The sequence below is a fragment of the Lepidochelys kempii genome, chromosome 14 (genome assembly GCF_965140285.1).
Source record: "Lepidochelys kempii isolate rLepKem1 chromosome 14, rLepKem1.hap1, whole genome shotgun sequence".
Classification (NCBI taxonomy): domain Eukaryota; kingdom Metazoa; phylum Chordata; order Testudines; family Cheloniidae; genus Lepidochelys; species Lepidochelys kempii.
Genome location: NC_136393.1, coordinates 24,195,959 through 24,217,806, shown reverse-complemented (window position 1 = coordinate 24,217,806; position 21,848 = coordinate 24,195,959). Strand labels below are relative to the sequence as shown.

At 55.7% G+C, this 21,848-nt stretch overlaps 1 pseudogene across 1 annotated transcript in view; it reads left to right on the top strand.

Moving 5' to 3' along the window:
• Positions 1-21,646, top strand: part of LOC140898046 (C-type lectin domain family 2 member E-like) — an 89,554-nt pseudogene extending 67,908 nt beyond the window's left edge. Inside the window, exon 7 of the transcript XR_013634598.1 lies at positions 21,493-21,646. The product of XR_013634598.1 is annotated as a C-type lectin domain family 2 member E-like (transcript). The remainder of the gene's footprint in view (positions 1-21,492) is intronic.
• Positions 21,647-21,848: the final 202 nt, after the last annotated feature.

Here is a 21,848-nt window from a genome sequence, read left to right as displayed (position 1 = left end):
TAATCCAAAGTGGCATTTCTAGTTCAAAGGTTGCATTGTCAGTGTAAAACCATTTTGAACCAGCTCTATTACTGTATAACAAGATGAGTTTATTTTTCATGATGCATTGTTTGGGCCACGTTCCACGTGGTATTTCAGTTTTTGCACCGCTCTTCTCTTCTTGCGTCTGCCCCTCTCATAAGCTGTGGCCTTAATCTCAGCCCTGGAAACACTTTAACCTGCATGTTTAACTTTAATGACTGCTGTGAATAATTCCATTTCAATGGGACAACTCGGAGGTCGGGTTTGCGCTATGGCTCTATATCAGTGTCACTACGTCATTTATTTAATTTTCTTTCTTTTATTTGTGAAAGTTATTGAGAGGTGAAAGCAGGTAAAATACATGAACAGGTTGGGACAGTCCAAGTTTATCAGTGCAAAGTGACAGCAGAGATGAGGTATCTGCTAGTTTTCCATCGTTTTCTCTCAGGGTTACCCAGGATAACTTTGGGGAATCTCTCTCTTGCATCTGGAATGTTCCCTGAAATTGTCCAAACAGCTCAGAGATGCAGAACCATTCCCTGGATCCATTCTTACAGCTGTCTTCCCCGGAAAGCAGTCTGGCAAGTGTTCCTGTCAGCTCTTTGCTAAGTTATCTGCCAAAACACTAGAGTTTTCAGGTGCCGAAGTAGCCCTTTGAATCATGGTGAAATTATCCTCCCCCCCCACCACCAAAATTTGAAATGGTGCCCCTGCGTGCACGGTACCCTACCGTGCTCCCCCAAGAGGAGCTGCATAAACAGGCAACTCTGCAAGTTCTCTGCATGCCTCTGCAAGAGACCCCCACGCCCCTCCATTTCCTTGGCCACATGTATCCTGTCCCCATGCTGGCGGCTAATCCAGAAAAAGGAGGAAAGAGCTCATCACTGCGACCAGCTGAGGGATGTGTTGGGCTGAGCTCAGCTGGTCAAAGCAGGCAATAGGGACAGAATCGGAGACTTGAAGCTCCTCGAGTGACCTCTGACCTTTCCAGACCTGCCCTTCAATCAGACACAGCCATTGTAAAGTTGAATGTGATAGTAATTAGACCCATTTTAAACCCTTCACCACACAAGACAAAGCCCTTAGGATTCATCATGAACTATTTATTTCTCCTCCCCTGGCTCCCTGCAGACACCTCGCCTCTCCCAGGCTGGGCTCACTTGATTGCAGGAGCGCAGCGGAGGGTCCAGCTTTGCTCTTTCGCTTCCATTCTTCACGTCTTTGGGTGGCTGCATTTGCAACTGAGCAGCCTGATGGAAACACTGAGTCCTCTGTCCAAAGACTCCCTGAGAACAGGGGGAGGTTCGCCTGAACTCTCAGGAGTGGAGGCTTGGCCCATAGGGTAGGGTTACCATATTTGAACTTTCAAAAAAGAGGACACTCTGGGGGCTGGGGGGGGGCAGTTGTAGCCCTGCCCCCTATCTACTCCCTCCCACTTCCTACCCCCTGACTGCCCCCCACAGAACTGCCAACCCATCCAACCCCCGCAGCTCCTTGTCCCCTGATCGCCCCCCCCAGGACCCCGCCCTCTATCCAAGCCTGACTTCTCCCTGTCTCCAACTGCACCCTCCTTACACCCCCCCACTCTAACTGCCGCCCTAGAACTTCCCCCACCTGTCCCCTAACTGCCCTGCCCCCTATCCGCACCCCTGCCCCCTGACAGACCCCCGGGTCTCCCACACCTATCCAACCACTCCCTGTCCCCTGACTGCCCCCACAGAACCCCCGACCCATCTAACCCCCCTGCTCCCTGTCCCTTGTCTCCCCCGACCCCTCTCCATATGCCCACCCCCTGACAGGCTCCCCCCAGAACCCCTGACCCATCCAACCCCTCCTGCTCCCTGTCCCCTGACTGCCCCTTGGGACCCCATGCCCTTCTCCAGCCACCCAGCCCCCGTACCCTGCTGCTCTGAGCAGTGTGTCTGGGGTGCGGAGCCAGACACAGTGCCGCGCTCCCCCGCAGAGCGCGCAGCTCCCCACCCCCTGCCCCCAGAGTGCTGCATTGGGAGGGAAATCCCGGCCCTTTGGAGAGTTTTACAAATTCCTCCCGGAGGGCGATTTAAAACCCAAAAAGCCGGACATGTCCGGGAAAATCCGGACGCATGGTAACCCGACCACAGGGACTCCAGGATCTGCAGCTGCTGCCAACTCTATGGTGATTCCTCCGACTCATCACCAACCAGCTCTTCCCCATTCTGCCAGCCGGCCCCACGGTCTGACCGTGCAGGAGAACAGAAACCCTTTGGGACAGCAGGAGAGTCTCCTCAATGCCGCACTCTTTGCATGGCTTCCCGCGGTCACCGGGAAACACGACTACCCTGCCCCCAGCAGTCTTTCAAGGAGCTGCCGGCGCAGTCACTGGGCACCCACTCGTAATGGTCTCGGGCAGTGGCATTGCAGAGGGAGCTGAGCAGACCGTCCGTTCTGTGACTTCCTGAATTGCGGCCAGGACGGATTCTCCTCTGCGCTAGAGTGAGTCCCTGAGGAAAAGCAGCTGTGGTGGGGGAGGGGGCAAGACAAGCTCTCCCCCTGAGCCCTTGACTAGCAGGCAAGCAGGACTCTGGGAGCCAAGGGATCGGTGTGTGTTGCTGGGAGAGCAGAGCTGGAGAGCAGAAAAGGGTACTGGAGGAATTGTAGAAAAGTCAGTGTCATGGCCGAGTCATGGGCAGCCAGATCTAGTGGGCAGAGGCAGAGTCCACACTCACGAGACAGGAGTCGAGAGTCAGCTGGGTCAGGACACTGGAAGAGCAGAAGCAAAAGACCAAATTGTGTTCAGCACCTCAAGTCAGATGAGTCACCCTGAGTCCGGATGCCGGGAAATCAAGCCTGGGGAGTGGGAGCAGGAACAGCCAACACACGGTCCAGAGGGGGCAGGGAGGAGCTCGGGTGTTCAGACAGCTTCTTGTTCCTGCTGTTGGTTTAAGGAGGTCCTGGGGGCCGATTAGCTGCTCTGGGACTCTGCCAATAGGAGCCTCAAACTGGGTCTGGACTTCGTCAGTCCTAGGTAAGCAGTTTTTCGTAGGCTTCCAGGTGGCGTGCTGGAGGGTGGCTGCTCCCAGGAACCCTGCACACCCGGGTTAATGAGCCATGGTACATGACAGTGAGTGATCTCTCCCCGCTCAAACCTCCTGCACGAAACAGTCTCCAGGGTCCCGGACGCATCCTCTGAGAATAAAAAAACACAGTCATAAGGACAAATAGGCTATGGAACAGGAGCCCCTTCTTTGTTGCAACAGCCCCAAGTGCCCAGAAGAGTGGACAGTTCTTACCTCCAGGACATGCCTGGGATCTTCCATCTAAGCCTCACTGGGACCCCTGTTTCTTGGTCTGACCGGATGAGATCTTCTGTCCCCACTGCTCCGTGCGCTGGGCTGGCTGCAGCACACATCTGTGTAAGAGGCTGGGCCAGAGAGATGTTACAGTCAGGGTCCAGGCAGCCCAGAAGAAGAACAGAGGGTCTGAAACCAGAAGATGAAGCAATCAAAACAGCGGATTCGAGAGAGTGGTTTTGTACCCTACAGGGACATCAAAGAAGGTCTGATAGGAAAGCTGAGATGTTAGTCTGGAAACTGCTAAGGCAAAGATTGTGACTTGTTAAGGTTCAGTTTAAGTCACTACAAAGTATGTTTTGTTTTCTTTGTCTGTTTGAAATTTGTCTCTTTCTCCTGCTTAGTTTCACTTAAATCTCTTCTTTGTTACTGTGCTTCCCAAAGCACCTCAGAGTTGGGTGTTTGAGTGAAGTGTGAGTCTCCAGCCTACCCAACAGGCTGAGCTGTGCCCTGTCTCTCTGAAGGTAGCGAATAATTTCTGAGCGGTGCTGGGCCCAGAGTCCAAGGGCAGTTCACCAGACATCTCCTGTGAAGCCCAAAGAGACCAAAGGAGCAGGAGAGATTCAGGCCCCACTGATCCATGGGAACTTCCCACAGAAGAGGCTACACAGGGCTCCAGACACAGCCAGCAGGATCCCTCCCACAAGCTGGGCCGCGTCCTTCCCCTGCCAGCCCCACAGCTGCCTCCCCACCCCAGCCTCAGGAACCCCTCCCACCTCCCTGCTCTCCCCACCCACTCTCCAATACCAGGCTGTTTCCAGAATGGAAGCAGGTGCGTACCAGAGTTCACTCACCGCTAGATGCTGGCCAGGCCTCGTGTCACCGCTTTCTAGCTGGGCTAGCAACCCCGCTGATACTAACTCTTGCAGTTTGTTGGCTGAGAACTCAGCCCTCCAACCAGATGACTGGCCTTTACTCCACTCCTTCCTGGGTCGTGCTCCTTCCAAACAAAGTCCAAAAATGTCTTGAACAGAAACAAGGTCTTCCACCCTCGTGGGGAGTTCTGCCTCAGCCTGATTTCGGCTCGGCCTGCCCTTCTTGGGTTTCCATGGTCTTCTGTGTCCCCTTCCTTAGGGACGGTGAGAGAACCCAGTCCTACCCTGGACTCCAAATCCGGTCCAGCCCGGCTGACAGGTTTGCTGAGGGGATGGTGAAACCCTATTGCTGATCAGAAGGAGGTCAGAGTCTGTTCTTTAGGAGCTGAAGGTCCGTTTGTCCTGCTGCGGGAAGTGGAGCTGGAGAGCGGAGATGTTAGGTGAAAGAGACTGCATGATTGAGTTGGAGACTGAGGGATGGGAGCCTCCTCCCAGCAACGCTCCCAGAGAACAGCTTTGAGGAGTTCTCTGGGGAGCCTCCTGCTAGGAAAAAAACAAGGGTGGCACATTGATGGAGATGTCTCTGTCCCAAGGATGGGGGAAGCTCCCAGCCAGGCTATGCAGCAGGGATCCCATTTCTCCCCCAAGAAACCCAGATGCCCAAAGAAGTCAATGGCTCTTACCTCCATGAGGGAATGGGGTCTTCCCTCTCAGCCTCTTTGAGAACTACCACTGCTTGGTTTCCTTGGACAAGGGACCTGCCCCCACTGCTCCCTGAGGTGGTTCAGCTTCTGACTGCACCCATCTGGGAGGCTGTCACACACCCCAGGGCCTAGAAGACACGGGGGGAGGAGGCTCCTCTTCATGTCAGACTCTGAGAGCCCATAGAGGGGCCAAAGGAAGAATAAAGGGCAGGAGATGAAGCTAGCCCTGAGCCTCTGTCCCATCCTCACCTCCGCAAATGTGGAGCTTCCTGAGCTTCAGTTGGGCAGACAGTCTGTCGCCCTGACCCAAAGGTCCTTCTGCGCCATATGCGGCAGGAAGATCTCTGCCTGGGAGCACGGGGAATGGGATGGGGGTGAGATCAAGGAAAGAGGGGAGGGGTATGGGTGGGAGGGAAAGAGCTCCTGCCCCAGATGAAGGAATCTGGGGGGCCGAGGGAAGGACTAGCTCCACAGAGAGGGCAGAGAATTTCTGTGAGTGCTAGTGGCCTCCATATCCGCTTCCACTAGCCCCGCATTTACAGTGAAACAGAGCAGTACCTGCAGCAGGGAGCGGGACTTGCTGAACAGGGAGGGGAACCTTTAAGAGCATCAGACGAGCCACAGCCCTTGCAGCGCCTCAGGCATCTGGTGCAAGTGCCGGATGATGTGAAGCTGGCACATGATCTTGGCTGTGACATCCTCGTGCTGCAGGGGAACGAGATCATGTCAGAGACGGAGACACTCCCCAGGAATCAGGGAGAATTAAGGGCACCTGGAACCAGCACCATCATTTCCACCCAGCAACTGCTCATGTCTGAGTGGTGGATTCACCCTCCTGACGCCCAGGATGGAGGCTTGCTGTCCTCTCCAGTGACCTCCAGTACCAACCCCCCTCCTTGTCGGGTGGGCTCCTGCCACCTCCCCATCCGTGCCCCTGACAGCTGTTCCACCTCCAACCCACCTGGGGAGACTGCTCAAGTTCCTAGAACCCTCTCCTCCACCCCTACCTCCATCCCCACCCAGGTAGCGCAGGGAGGGGGCTCTAGCAGGGTGGCGGGGGCAGAAGGGATTCTGGCAGCAGTGAAGTGGGATGGGGAGAGGTTGAGACTTTTCCCCAAGTCACCCCAGTGACAAAAGCTAAAGCCACAGGATGGCAGCCCTGGTGAACGGGCCAGCGAATGGCGGTAGGATGGGAATGAGGCCCTGGCCCCCACCCCAAGCTCCTGAGTCGATTGCAGCTGCTTACCGTGACCCCCATCAGTTGGTGGGCTTCCCCCAGGAGGGAGTAGACGAGCACCAGCCCAGCCTGGCTGACACGCAACATGGGGTCGTGGATGGCCAGCACTGCTGTCTGCAGGAAGGATCTCTTCTGACCAATGGAGAAGAATTTTCCAAAGACCTAAAACCAAGAGGACACGAGGCTCGAGCAGATTGGCCAGAGCCAGCCTCCAAGTCCTGGCGGTACAATGGCGTCTAGTGCCCCAAAGGGCGGGGAAGAGAGCTGCTGTGGCCAAGGCAGTTCATTCCACAGGAGGCTTTCAGGGTCCCAGGGCTCAGGGAAGCCCCTTTATTAAAAGATCGCAGATGCTTAGGGACCAAAGCCTCCATTGGCTCTTTCGGAAGGCAATTTATGGCAGGGGCCAGGATGGGCTGGAAATAGATCTCTAATGTGTGTGAGCAGGCCCACTCTGCTGTGCAGGGGCAACAGAGACGACAGGGGACCCTGTGTTGCTTCCAGCAGAGAGATCTCCTGCACCTCAGCGGCTAGAGGAGTGTATGTGGGGGGACGTAGGGAGGGGGTTGGAGCTGACAGACCAAAGGTCTCTTCCCCGCAGCTTAGTGATTTCTCTCGTTGCTGGGAATGGCCTCTGCATCTCCTTGGTTTCTTCACAGGGAATCCAACCTGCAGCCTGACAAGGACAAGGAAACTCATGGCCCAGTCCCCATCCCAGACACTCCTCGGAGACTTTTCTTCCACGACAGCAATTCAGCTTGTGGGAGGCGGGACAAGCTCACACAGTCTCTCTCACGGGGCGTCTGTGGAGCAGCGTTCTGTCGATGCCCTTGTCGATCCAGGAGCCGCTCCAGGGCCTCCTCTGTGATGTTGTGGCAATCACCCATTTCACCTTTGACTCCAGGCTGGGGACACTGTGTTACAGTGTGTTCGAAGGATTGGATATTCTCACCACAGTTGTGAGACGGGGGCGGGAGGGGAGTGTCTTTGATTTTCTACTTGTGCAGCAAGTAGCCGCAACTTGGGTCAGTGACAATGTGCTTCTTTGGAACAGTGGCTGAGGTCCAGATACTCTGCCATTCCCTGGCCGGGTCTGGAGACATGAGGGGGGCGCATGTGGTTCATATTGGCTCTGGAGCTCACTATGTCCCCTACCCAGTTCCCAGGTTGGGGCATTCTGCTTCCTGACCGGCAATGGAATTGGGCAAAGCCCACCTCCTTTCTCTGCTTCTACAGGGTGCAGGGAATTAAACAAGGGTCTGATCAAGCAATCGTGACTGACTGACTCAGGGCTCTCCTCTCAGACACTTGGGGATCAGCCAGGGGGACAAGGAGCAGAGAGACACCCAAAGCCATAATCCTATATTAACTCACCCACCCGGGGATCCTCCTTATGCCATGGAGCAATGCAGCCATGTAAGACACTCAAATCACGGCAACTAGCGAGATTCCAATGTGGGACCTTTAGCACCAGCCTGTCCCACTGGTTGCTGGATGAGGAACTCTGAGCTGGAAATAAGGAGTGGGCTCTTTTCCTGTCTCCAGGAGGCATCCACTGCAGGGAACCCAGCCAGCCACACTCCCTGAGCTGTGTCATGCCCTGGCACAGTGCCCTTACCTCCCCCACTCTGGCTGTATTTTTGTAGCCCAAGAGCCTTCTGTCCTGGTGCCAGTCATAGCACCAGAGATCTTCTGCATCATGTATGGTCAGGCCTGGAAGAGAGAGAGAGAGACTTTTCTCCTCATTCTGGTTGCAGTTTCTGTGTCCTTCCAATCCCATTGGTGGCTCCACAGTAGAGTGGAGAAGAACAGAGGCAGAGAGAGACTTGTCCTTCAGCCTGGGTCAGTCTGAGAGAAATGGTCTGGGGTCCCATTATCCACCTGTGGTCACTCTCAGTCCCCTATTGGGTTCTGTGTCCCAGCTGGGTTCCTTACCCCTCTGTTGGAGCAGCAGCTGGTAGAGCCGATAAGTCCCCTCCCTGGCCTGCCGGCTGATGTCCTTGTCTGGATCGCTGACAAACAGAGCCAGCTGGGCCACATGGTGACCCATCCTGGGGAACTCGGCAGAGATCTAATGGAAGAGAGAGGAGAGGGGACTCCATCAGCATGTTCCTGTCAGCTCCCCTGGGCCAGAGGGCTCCTTCCCCTTAGCTCCTCTGCAGGAGATGCTGGGGGAGAGGAGCTTGAGATCGACCCTTCATTTGCTCTGCTGCCAAGGGAGCACAGAGCTGCTTTGGGATGCCAAGCAGGGGCTGGAGCATGGGCCCCTTAAAGGCCCAGGGGCAACACTGAACCAGGACAAGAAGAACTTGACTCAAGCCTAGCTCAGTCCCTGCTCTGACTCTGCCTCCCCATGAAGAACCCTCCTAACCCACAGCCCCGGGAGCAGCAGATCCTGCAGCCCGCTGGAGCCAGCCCGCCTCCGCCTGGAGCCAGCAAGCTGGGTTTGGAGGTCACTTACGTCAAACTCAGGGAGGGTGACTGTGTATCTCAGCAGGGCTGTGCTGCTCCTGATGGCCCTGGCTCGCTCCTGCGACACCCTGGACACAACCCACAAGTTGATATCCTGTGGGGAAAGGAGGCAGGTCAGACTCAGTGGCCAGGTGCACCTGCTTTGCAAATGAGCCCCCCACGCTCCCAGCCCCAGGGGCCTGAGACATTCTGCACAGGGGGGAATATCTGAGGCCTTGATGGCATAGCTTTAGAAAGGGATTCTTTCCCCCAGGACACAGCTTGTACCCTGCAGGTCAGAACTTGTCAGCGTCTCTCTAGATTCGGACAATGTTCGGGGTCGGGGCTGGTCCCCTCCTCCCAGAACTCCTGATTCCTGAACAGTTCACCAGAAAGGAGACTGAACCCTCGGCCCTTCCCTGCTACGAAAATCTTTGGGCGGATGGAGGGAGTGACTGAGAACACAATCCCCCCAGGAATTTCAGAGCAGATCAGAGGGAAGGGCTGATTCCCTGGGATCCTCCTGTTTCTCTAGGAAGGAGCGTGTGCCTCTTCTCTGAGAACCATCTCCCAAATCTCATGGGGTGTGTGTGTTGGAGGGGTGGGGGAAAGGTGGGTTTTCAGACTCTCACTCCCCAAGACAGCCAGGAGCCGTGTGGTTAGTGCTCAGCAGAACCAGGCAGAGCTCTGGCTTGAAGTCCCAGCTCCTTCCTTTGTTCCTCAAGAAGGAAGGACCTGATACTGCTTGCACTGACCTCCCCAACCAAGGACGGCCCACTGGGGACCCAGCTAGGAGGACACAGTAGAAAATGGATCTTCCAGTCTCTCCTTACCAGTCCTCCAAAGAGTTCAGGTGAAATGGGGCTCACCTCCAAGATGAAGTGGAGCCTGTCTGTGTCTGGGGACTCTGCCAGCAGGTTCCCCAGCATGGCATCCAGGACCTCTGGGATGACTTTGTGCAGAGCCTGCAAAGCATGGGTCAGAGTTAGGAAACCTGGGCCTACACCTGACACAGGATGGGAAGAGGGGTCTCTGGGAAGCACTGGGGAGACTCCCAAACACATCTCCTGGACTCTCTCCTTCACATCCCACTGCAGGCAATTCGCAAGAATTGATGACCCCTGGACCTTTGATCCATGAGCTTAGCAGGTCTTTGCAGAGGGCCTTGTAGGCAGAAGAGTATGAAACAGCCAAGTTGCTATGGATGGAAGCTGGGCTTCTGGGCAAAACAGGGCTTATGAAAGAAAGAAAGAAAGAAAGAAAGAAAGAAAGAAAGAAAGAAAGAAAGAAAGAAAGAAAGAAAGAAAGAAATCCCCCAGGGAGGGGCAATCTCTTTCCTGCTGGAGGCAAGGATTCAACCCTGCAGCTTGTTCCATCTCCGCTACCCCACCCCTAAATCTGGAGCTCCAGCTAATCAAGGGAGCAGGGACCAAGGACCACTCTGGAAAAGTAAGAGGATGGAGGAGGAGGAGGTACCTGGATGTCGGTGGTGTCCTTCTCTGTGCCCAGGGTGAAGACGGAGTGAAGGGCAGCTCGCAAGAGGTGGGTCTCTAGGGCTGGCTCCAGGGCAGGTTTCATGGTGCTGGCAAGAGAGAGGAGCTGGTATTAGACTGTGCAGTATGGGGGTGGGACTGTCTCCAACAAGGACACCAACCCACAGGGATAGAGGCACAGGCTGGCGAGAATGGGAACTGAGGCACTGAGCTTGAGAATGACAAGGCCAAGGCGTCCCAGACAAACAGTGGCAGGACAGGAATAGCTCCTGTTCTCTGGAGCCTGCTGCCCCTCCTGTATCTGAGCCCGGGAGTGAGCCCCTCCCCAAGGCCCCTGTCATGTTATGGGAGTGAAAAGAAGAGCCCCACCAGGAGAGAGTGACCCTTCCCACCCCACCATCTCTGCCAGAGGCACCAGGCACCAGAGTTTGTGTGTTTGGTTTTTGGGAGGGGGGTGAGGGGGTGAGAGAACCTGGATTTGTGCAGGAAATGGCCCAACTTTATTATCATGCACATTGTGTAAAGAGTTGTCACTTTGGATGGGCTATCACCAGCAGGAGAGTGAATTTGTGTGAGGGGGTGGAGGGTGAGAAAACCTGGATTTGTGCTGGAAATGGCCCAACTGATGATCACTTTAGATAAGCTATTACCAGCAGAACAGTGGGGTGGGAGGAGGTATTTTTTCATATTCTCTGTGTATAAATAAAGTCTGCTGCAGTTTCCACGGCATGCATCCGATGAAGTGAGCTGTAGCTCACGAAAGCTTATGCTCAAATAAATTGGTTAGTCTCTAAGGTGCCACAAGTACTCCTTTTCTTTCTGGGAGGGACAGTGACGGTGACTCCCAGCCTTGGGCCTGAGCAGCACTGGGGTGAGGGGAGCCGGCAGGGTGGGGGGGTGGGGCTGTTTCGGTACCAGAGGTTGCCCACTGCAGCCAGGGAGTGGGCGAGGACGGCGCTGGGTGACGAGTCATCGGGTAGCTCCTCGATGAGCTCCTGTGAGACGCGAAGGACACAAAGGAGCATGTGAGATTCAGGCCCGACGGACACCTCCCAGGGAGGAGATGACACAGCCAGTGCCCCACATGGCCAGAAGGATCCCCCACCACCTCCCGCTCCTACGATTCCTTCCTGCCCATCCGACTTGCCCCCTTCCAGGATTCCTGCCCAGCTCACTCCCAATCCCCTTCTCTCCTCCTCCCTGTCAAAACTGCACCCATTCAGCCCCATCCCGACGACCAAGCTGGGACCATGTGATTCCTTGTCCCCCACTCTCAGCTGCCCCTCAGCCCCACAATTCCCCCCCTCCCTCCAGTTGCCGTATGGAGTGTCTCACTCACCACGATCCTCTTCACCACAGCCGCCTTGCAGCAGCGCGGCTCCAGCGTGTCCTCCCCTCTCTCCCGTGCAGCCAGACATGCGGGGTAGATGGCCTGAAGGAACAGGAGCTGCTGCCCCTCATCCTGGACCCACCAGGAGTGGGGTATAGCGAGAGAGAACCTGTTAGCGAGGGACCTTCCTGCCCTACCCACACCAGCTCCAGGGCTCAGGCCTCAATGGGGGATTGTGGGGACCCGCCGATTGTCCAAATCCCCCACCACTCCTACACAAGCAGGATCAGGAACTGGGACAGTGCCTGTCGGGGGAGACGACCTCAGCTGTTGTGGGATAAACACCCCCATCTTGGGGGTCCCACATAATGGATGTAAAAGGGCCCCATTAGGGGTGGTGGATCAGGAGGGACAAGACCCTCGGCAGGGGGTGGGGATGCTGGGAAGGAACAGGGCAATCTTGGTTCCAGCCCAGGTGGGGAATATTTGTACCTTATCTCTGCACTGGAGCTGCTCTCGGATGACCTTGAGAGCAGCTTCATCTTTGGCCACGTCCACCCCTTCCTCCTGCTCCGAATCCAGGGGGGTCCCTGCACCAGGGAGGGAAGGACAGGGGAGTGGTGGGCAGAGCAGGATTCAAGACCCCCCTTCCCACCTCAGGCCCCCAGGGCAGATCGGGCCCCAAACCTCCCTCTCAGGGATGCCTTCAGCCCCCAACAGTTGCAGAAGCCCACAGCAGAGCCCCCCTCCCCTGCCCAGGACTCCAGGGGAGGTGCCTGTTCCCCCCGCCCGGAGCAGCAAGGACCAGAGTGGCAGCAGCTCTTCACGCCCCCACCCCCAGGTCCCCGTGCGGAAGGGGCAGCTGTGTGACGGCTGCTGCTGTCCGTGGGGTTCGCGCGGCTCAGGCCAGACATCTGGGCTGGGGACCCCCCGTACCCCTGGGAGAGCATCTGGGCCCAGGGTGTTCACATCCCGTCCTCAGCCCTCCCGGAGCCCAGCCCGGCTCCTCACCTGGAACAAAGCAGTGGCGCCCGTCGGCCTGGCTGCTGCCAGAGGCCCAGGTGCTGCCGCTGTCCCAGGCTGAGCTGCCGGTGCTGGGACAGGGACCTTCCCCCTCCTGGCCGGCGGGGGCTGGAAGGTCCTCAGAGACCGGGCAGGGCGAGGCCTCCTGATGGGAAGGAGGGCTGGGCTCCTGGGGCCGCTGCTGCCCACACAACAAGCCCCAGAGCCACCCTGCCCGGCGCCCCTCCTGGGCTGGGTCCTGTCTGCCAAACCGCAGCCTGGGCCAGCTCCATTGGGGCCTGGTCGGGGCCTCTCCCAGCTCGGCGCCTGCGCCGGGAGCCGGGGTCCTTTTCCAGAAGGCCGGGCACTTCCGCCGTCTGGCCTGGACGGGACCTGCTTCCCCGCCAGCGGGGACGCAGGGCTTGCTCTGCCCCTTGGGAAGACGGCAGCTGCTTCCATCAGGCTCTGGGGCCACCTGCAGAGCCTTCCTCCGCAACATCCGCAGGAGCCTGGCCATCCTGGAACCGAGCGGGGAGCAGGGGTGAGTCTGGGCTCAAGGCAGCCTTTCACTCCTGGGCCTTTTCCGTCCCTCCTCCTCCCTGCTCCAACCACAGCCGCACCCTCTGCCCCCACAGCAGTGTTAGGGAGTGCCATCTACACACACGGGCAGGAGTTCATTGCATGATCTGCTCCCAACGTTCCCCCTCGTAATCCCTGCTCCTGCAATAGCCAGGAAGTGTCATCCTTTTCCAGCAATGGGGTCAGTCCCAAAGACCATTGGTTACTCTGGACAAGCAGCCCCCTCCTGTCGTCCCAGGCCACTCTCCCGCCCAGGCTAGAGAAGGAACAGAACCCAGGAGCCCGGACTTCTCCTGAGAAACCATTCTCCACATCAAAGTCACAAAGACCGTAAGCACAGGAAGACCAGAGCCCTCCTCGTTCCCCATTGATTTCCAGGCTCAGCAGCTCACAGGGTCTGGCCCAGCTCAGAGACCCTCAGCCTGGGGAACAGTGTCCCACAAGGGAAGGGCTGGGAGCCCCTTTGCTGGAACCTTTCCAAACACACTGGAGACGGCTCTGAAGAAGCCCCTGCCTGGCCTAAGAGTGAGGGGCTCTTGGGGGCTGTTTGCAAATGAAATCCCCCTTTGGAGATAGTCTCTCCCCCTGTTTCTGCCTCTCCCCAGACAGACAGGGGAAGACACCGAGGAACCTGAATGCCACTCACTTGCTCTCAGTGATGGTATGATGGATGGCGGATGTTCAGGGTCAGCAGACGTCCGTCGCCCTCCTCCTCACTCTCCAAGCCCAAGGCAGGCTGGAGAGGGTGGTGACCTCAGGAGTTTCCCTGCCCAGCCAGCAGGCAGGGTGATGACACGAGGGCGATCGACTGGCTGTAAAAACAAGAGTCTGTCTTATTGCCAAGGGACGGAGAAACTCAGCCAGCAGCAGGGGGGTGCCGAACACGGCCCTAGGGCGGAGGTGACAGCGCCTCCAGGATCCTGACATCCCAGCACTTTACCCACCTTCCTGGAGCCTCCCAACCCTGCTGGGCTGTAGCGATGGGACCTCAACCCGACTGATAGCAAACGGGCGTCACCTACCAGCTCAGGGTCACATTGAGTGTCAGAGCCATGGATGGACCCCTTCACTAACCACTGCCGCACACTCCCTCCCACAGCTGGCAATTGCAACCAGGCCCTAATGGCTGGTCCCCCTGACTTTGAGAGGGAGGGTCACTCCTGCTTCCATTGCTGCCTCTTGATCTGTGGGACTTTGGGCAAGTTGCTCCCCCTCTCTATGGCTCTCTGGGACTCACATCCCTGAATGGGCTTTAAAAAAGACAATGGTTAAAGTTTGGCCCCAACTAGTTCTTGTTTCTTGAGACTAGCCATTTTAGCAAAGTTTAGAGTTCTTGACATTCAGCACCTGGAAACATTCCTTTCTCCTTCGCAGATGGCCTTAACATCCCTTATCTCACCCAGGCTCCCTGCTGCCTGGAGTTAGAGAATTGACCCTGTTCCCATTGGACCTACCCAAGGTGTCACACAGCAAAGCGGTCACGGAGCCAGAAAGAGATCACAACAGTCTTGACTCCTGTTCTAACAGACAACAACCCCCCCGGAGGCAGTGATAAAGTCCAGGAAATAAGGTGTGAACATTTGCATGGAAACCGTTTTCTGTCAGAAAATCCATTCAGACGAAACCACTTTGTTTCTTGAAAGCATAACAAGTAGGATGAAAATTCTCTGCAAAAATATTTGTTTGCAAAACAAGAGCATCTCCTCTCCGTCCCAGTGCATTAAACTGTCTCGTCGTACACAAAGGGGAGACACTATGCTCTAGAAAATTAGATGAGATGCTTCAGTCTGAGCTAAGTAGTTGCTGCTCTTCACAATTTCAAAACAATAAAATAGAAATGAGATTGAATATTAGGTCATAATCTGCTATGGCTCAGTGTGATAGGACACCCCCTAGTCTGCACTGCTCCAAGTGACACTCTTCAGTGCATCCCCAGCATCCACCCATGGTGAGGTAGGTGGGAGAGGATTGTTATTTGTACTTGACAGAAGGAGAAACGAAGGCTGAGAAAGGAACAGTGACTTGTCTTAGCTGATGCAACCAGTCAGTAGCAGAGTTGCTCTCAAATGAGCTACAGACCAACAATTGTTCCTAGTAATTATTCAGCAATTATTTCAGAAGAATTGGAATGTTCGAGAGGATCATGAACTGCTCCGAGACAATGAATGGAGAGCAGCGTCAACATTGGTCAGACATCTAACTGGTTGTGACTTATTTGCTTGGTCATAAAAGAGAACAACAAAGACCAGAGTTTCCTCCCTGTCAATAGCCCCCTCCTCAGCCAATCAAGGTTGGGACTTTGAGGGGTGGGAGGCTAAGGGTTCTCATCAAATAGCCCAAAGAATGGCCCTGGTCACCACCAAGGGGATCACTCTCGGAGCACTAGTCCAGTCTCACCTCTCTGTGAGGGCCTCCCACAACCCCCCCCCCCCAGCCTCCTCTCCACACACAGAGCTCCTGGTGGTGGGAGGAGAACAGAGGAAAAGGAGAAAGGAAGCAAGAAGAGAAAGGTAGGAGGGACAGAGGAAAAGGGAAAACAAAAAGGAGAAACCCCAATGTCCCCAGTAATTCTAAGGGACAAAGTCCTAGGTCGGAAATAAAATACTGCCCCCACAAGCTAATGTTTTCCTTTCCTAAAAATCAGCCGGCACCTGATGGATCAGACTGAACAGGTTCCAAACCTCTCCGAGGCTCTTACCTTCTCTACAGGGAGGTCTGTTTTCGAGCAAAACCACAAAAAGAAAAGGAGAAAACTCCGAAGAGGGTCCTCCTTGCGCTCACGTACGTGCAAGTGAATTCTCTCTCAGTCCTCCAGGAGAGACCTCGAGAAGGAGACGTGCTGAAGCAAAGCCACAGGGATCTCCGAGGTTGCCCCTGTCCTGCTCCCCTGTCCTGCCTGGCTGATGTCAAGATCTCTCTGTGAGGTCATCGCCTCCCCACCACCTTTGTCCAATAGGCTGAGGTCCTGCCAAAGGCCCTTGTGATGTCACTGCCACACCCACCCTGCTGCTGCAGTGCTGATGTCCTGCCCCTGTCCAGCCACATTGGATGTTTGAGCTGCTTCCCCTGGATCACCCCTCTCAATGAGCGTTCATTGTGGGCTCAAGCCGAACACAGTAAAACATCAGAAGTAAAACTTCTCCCTGTGCTACGCTCAGTTTTTCATAAATTAGCAGACTTTATGGACAGAAGAGACAATTAGAGCATGTCTTCTGACCCCCTGCATATCACATGCCTTCTGTAGAGCATAGGAGCTAGTTTTTGACTACACACCTTCCAGAAAGGCATCTAGTCTTCATTAGAAGACATCAAGAGCTGGGGAATTCCCACCACTTCCCTTTCTAGTTTGTTCTTTTGGTGATTCATCCTCACGGTTGAATATGTGTGCCCTCTTTCTCATATGAATTGGTCTCTTTTGAGTTTCCAGCCACTGGGTCTTGTTATGCTTTTCTCTGCTAGATTAATGAGCCCTTTAATACCCGATATTTTCTCTCCATGAAGTCACTTCAACACTTCAATGATGTCACCTCCCGATCTTTTTTATAATCTAAACAGGCTGAGCTCTTTCAATAGCTCACTAGCGCCTGCCAGGAAGGGAGTCCCCACAGAGGGACACCGTAATCTCCCAGGGCGGGAAAAGGCTCTCACTGCCATTTTTTAACCTCATGGGGTATTCTCCTGTTCTGCCAACCCCACCCCTATTTAAGCATCTCCAGGTGCCTGAGGGAGCAGGAACCAAAGGCCATCCTGCATCTGGGACAGAGATGGAGGTTGATGACCTACCTGCCCATGGTGACCATGGTGCAGGACAGCCCTCAGCACATGCGAATGCAGCTCCAGATCTGGGAGCAGCTTCCCTTTGCTGGCACGAGACCTTGCAAGTTGAGGGGGTGAGACAGGCACTAACTTTTGGAAACCCTCAGTGGGATCAGAGGGTAATGGTTTGTAGAAAGTGGTGTTGGACAGCTTTACAAAAACTAGACAAGAACGGTGCATGTTCCAGGGCAGCTCCAGCCCTGGTGCTGTCAGTGAGACGTGTCCTCCCAGCCCTGCTTGACGGGTCTTTCTGTTTCAGAACCTCATTGTAACTGCAAGAAAAGCCCAACCTGTGGAGTTGTGGTTGCACTGAGAGTTGTATCGTCTGCTTTGATCGCTGCCATCATTGCTCTGGCAGGTGAGTTCCCAGCTTCCGCCCTGCTCCCTTCCCCTCCATCTACAATCTCCGTGCATCCCATTCCCCGTGACCTGCCACGGTCCCTCTCTCCTCCCGGCCTGTCTGGCTTCTGCCCCTGGGACAGAGGATTCCTGGGGGATGTTCCTCCCCGACCCTCCTCCTGCTCCCTCCCAGACCCCTGCACCTGGGCACTCTCTGTGTCGGGACGATCTGACTGACATTAGCCCCCCCCCCCCCTCCTCCCAGCCCATCTCTGAGCACTTTGGGTCCAAGTCACCTTTGCCACGCGCCGTGAAGCAGTCCCTGACCAGGGTGTCCAGTGGGACAGGGTGCAGTGCAACCCTGAGCCCTTTGCCTTCCCTGTGTTGCTCTGAGGTTACCAGCCTGGCCTTCCTGGATCTTCAGGTCACGCCTGTGGCCGGGCGGCAGGTGCTGCCGTGTTATTGAAAGGAGCCGTAGAGCTCAGTCTAGACCCCTCCACCAGCGCAGTGTGAAAACCCACCAATCGCTGAGCTTGGCCATGAAGGGTCCCTTAGCACCATTCACTCCCCCGGGCTGCCCAGACAGCGTGTGCTCGTGCAGAGGGCTTCTGTTTGCCGTGAACATGAACCCTGCTGTATCCCCCCGTCGTCTGGGGCAGGGCGTGCTGGAGGCTGTTGGGGGTGGGATTTCTCTACTGCCCTGGGATCCGATCACTGGGCCCCAGGAGGGTTTAGCAGCTGGCAGAGGGGATTGAATCCAGGTCTGTCTGCATTAGGAATCCTCTGTGCCGATGTCATGACATCCGTGCCGTTGAATTGGGGCAAACCGCTAAAGGAGACGCATCGCACTGGTGCACAAAGCAGCTTGCCTTGGTGCAGTTCGCTGCAGGAAGTTACCAGAGCGAGCCGCAGTGCTCCAGCGCATCTCCAGGAGGTGTTTGCCCTGATGTCACTGCGTCACTGTGATTATACGGGTGCAGATTGCTCGGATACAGAGGTGAATTAAGTTCCATCATTCCTGGCCCACAGTACAACAGGTCACTTCCTGTGGCTGTGGTGTCTGGCGCCCCCTTGTGGCTTTCATGTCCCTGAGTGAAAGTTCCCACCTTCTTCTCAGTTGTTCACCTGCTGTTTGTTGCGAGGTTGAACATCCAGCTGTTGATCTTGTGCCTGGGGTGAAATGCTCTGAGCTGTGTCAGTCCCTCCCAGGCTGGGAGTGTCCCTGGAAGCCTTCTTGCCAGGCAAATTTACTGTGACAAACATCTCCCTCACCCTGCGTCTGATTGCCGTGGACCAGCCCCAGCTGGAGGTCCCAGTAGGCTTGGCAGGCCGGTCAATTGACTGCCTGTTTGACCTCAGTCAAATAATGTCAAATACTCCAGCAAGAGCCCTGGGGGTAGGAGGCAGCATGATTTTTGATTGCGTCTTGCAGCCTCACTTGTGTTTTTCAGAACTTGGTTTCAATGTTTCACTTTTTAATCTGAGTTAAAATAACTCAGTTCAATAATTTTTTTAAAAATTAGGCATAAGTATCTACCTTAAGCTAAACCTACTGGAGACAATGACGTCTTGCTCTTTTTTTGTTACTGTTCTGATAAATTGGTATTTTAAAATATTTGACCATTGGTTTTTTTTATGACACATTTGAGGTACCAGTCAAATGCCCAGTTCTAGGTGCAACTCTTACCCTCCATGTGACTGTCTCATTCTCAGTGCTGGCATCTAAGCTTTCATCAGCTGATCTGTGCCCCCCTGCTGGACCCTCGTGCCCAAACAGCTGGGTGGGATACCGAGGGAAACGCTACTATTTCTCCGAGAGGGAAGGGAGCTGGACCGACAGCCAGAGCCCTGCTCTGCACCGGGTGCCTCCCTGGCTGGGATCGACAGTGAGCAGGAAATGGTGAGAGACTCTCGAATTGCCAGACACTGGCCTTGGCTCAGCGGCGGCTGCTACAGTAGGACCTGGGCTCTGCCCCCTCCCGTGCTGGGAGGCCAGAGTGAATGAACTTCCAGCGGCTGAACGCCAGCCCTGGCTGGGCCCAGGGCCCTACTGTCTGTGTGTGATCACGAGGATTGGCCATTCTCAGCTTCCCCCTCCCCAAATAGGGAGACAGCCCCTCTCTAGGGCAGGGCTGGCTCAGGCATCTACTGGCTGCGGGAGTGGGACTGAGAACCCAGCCAGTGCTCCTGTTTGGGGGAAGGGAAAAGAGCAGCCAGGTGAGGCTGTGGGGGGTGGGGTGGGGTGGGGGTGGGAACCTGTCACATTGACCCCTCCCACTTTAGCTTGACTTGCTCCCTCCTCCTACCCTGCTGTGGTGAGTGGGGGCTGCTCTGTGAGAAGAGACGTCTCTGCAGAGAGTTCAGACCCAGCAGCTGCCCCCAGCCCAGGGGGACTTGGGGTGTGGGTGACTGGGAGCACTGGGGCCGGGCTGCTGTGTGCGGTGGGAACGTTAAGACTGCCCGGGTGGTCTTGTGCTTTGCAAGAGGGAGGGGAAAATCCCCCCCGAAAATAAACTGAGCGCCCTTCAATATGCGACTGGGATTCTCTGCAGCACAGAGCCCTGGAGGGGCGGTGGGGGGAGCATGGGAGCTGGGGCTGATACCTGCTGTCCCTCGGCTTTCTTTAAGGCGTTCCTGCTGAGCCATAAGGGTGTCTATGACCACTGGATCGGCCTCCGGAGGGAGCAGGGTCAGCCCTGGACATGGGCCAACAGCACCAAATTCAACCACCTGTGAGTCTCTCTCACCCCTCTGGACTAATTCCCTGGGCTTGGGGATTCTGGTGTCTGAGCGGTTTGAGCTCAGGTAGATCCACCATTCAGTGCTAGTGAAACCACCAGACACGACCCTGGTCCGTTCGCGTCCTGCGTGTATCGGAGACCGATGGGAGCCGGCGTGTCCCTGAACTCTCGGCTCCTCCCCGCAGCACGGTGCTGGGCCGGAGACAGAGCCCGCCATAGCCAGAGGTGCCCTCGCAGCACGCTGGGATTTCAGCTGGGACACTCGCTGTTCTCCCCCAGCCCTCTTCAGCAAGGTCCCTGGGGTGTCTGACCCCCCCCGGGGAAAGGAGGCAGCAGGGAGCTCAGGTTAACAGTGGCTGCTAGAGAGGGCAGCATGCCGAGCAGTGCATGGCAGGTGCAGGTCCCGCTGGGGATTGCAGCCGGCAGGTTTGAGTGACTTGGCTGGTGAGGCCTCTGAATCCGCAGCAAGGCACCGATGTTAAAGGAGCCTGCGGTTCACAGGTGCTGGACGCCTGGGGCTCCCACTGGAATGGGGTACAGTAGTGATGGCTGCCCAGCCAACACCCCGCAATGGGTTTCAGTGGGCTCCAAGTGTGATCACAAAACCTTGAGCCTGGAGCAGGGTTTGAACCCCGGAATTCAGCACTAGAAGCATGAGCCTCTGCCATAGGAGCGAAAGAATCCACTTCTTTAACTGAAACCCCCCCTGATTGATAAAGCTCTTATGCAGGCCAGCCATTAGAGGGGGATGGAGACCCCCCACTTCCCTGGTCTGGTTTACTTCAGTACTTTGAAAACTCAGGCTGTTATGGCGCTGGGTCAGGGCTCCCCAATGGACAGTCCCCATTCTGCTGTATTGGACCCAACCTTTGGATCCCACCTGCTTCCAGCCTCACTGGGTCTGAATAGCCACCAGACACTGTCCTGAGTTCGGGCCTCTGTGGCCCTCTCCTGGGGTACAGACTCCCTGTCTGGTTCCCTCCTTAGGAGGTGGGACCCTGCAGATCAGCTGCTGTAGGACCCAAAACCAGGTCTGAACCCTCCCAAACCTCCCAAGAGGCATGTTGTCCCTAGAGCTCCACCCTCCACTCCAGAGGAACTCTGGGAGGGTCACGGGAGGGTTACAAACAGGGCACACATGCTTTCACAAAGGAACTTCTTCAACACTCTCTTTTTCCCCCATCCCCAATGGAAAGCTCAGGAGTTATAGATCAATGGAAAAGGAAACCCCTGAATGCAATTTCCTCTTTCAGTGTCATCTTGGTTCTGCTCCGTGTGTTTCAAGGAGGGGAGATTCCTCCTGCCCCCCGCTTTTCCTGCTCGGTCGTCTGATTCTGGTGATGGTCTACCCCTCTTGTTAGAGGACCGGTCCCTTTTGACAATCAGTCTAAGAAATTCTCTCCATCCTGCTGGGGACTTTCCATTCTCCAGTACCCCTGTGGGCTGCTCAGCATAGAGGGTCACAAACAATCAGTGGTTCTGCAAAGTCCCCGCTGTCCTGAGCTCTGCTCCTGAGGGGCTGGGAGAGTAGCTGCTCCGCACTCAGGCCTGCACTGTGGAGAACGGCTCCCCTGGCTGGGACTGGTGTGAAATGCCTGGCCTCTGCCTGACTGCAGCTCCCTGGCTTCTGTGTTGCAGGTTTCAGATAAGAGGAGGAGGTGACTGCGCGTATCTGAACGAGGAGAAAGGGGTCAGCAGCTCACGGTGCTACATGGAAAGACGGTGGATCTGTAGCAAACCTGAGGTGTATGTGATGGGAAAAGAGACTGCACTGGAAGGGGGCTCGAAATGAGACTCCTAGAAGTGACACTGATTCAACTCACACCTACTTGAACGAGCCAAGTCCCCATTCGTCAGCCTGGCCAGGATCTCAAAATCAGGCAGCGGGGCCCTCAAGCATTAAGTGTGTCTCGTTTAAACTGTGGATTCTTCGTATGTGCCTTCTGCTTTTGAACCTTTAAACTCAGGGTCACATTGTCAAGCTTTTCTCTGCA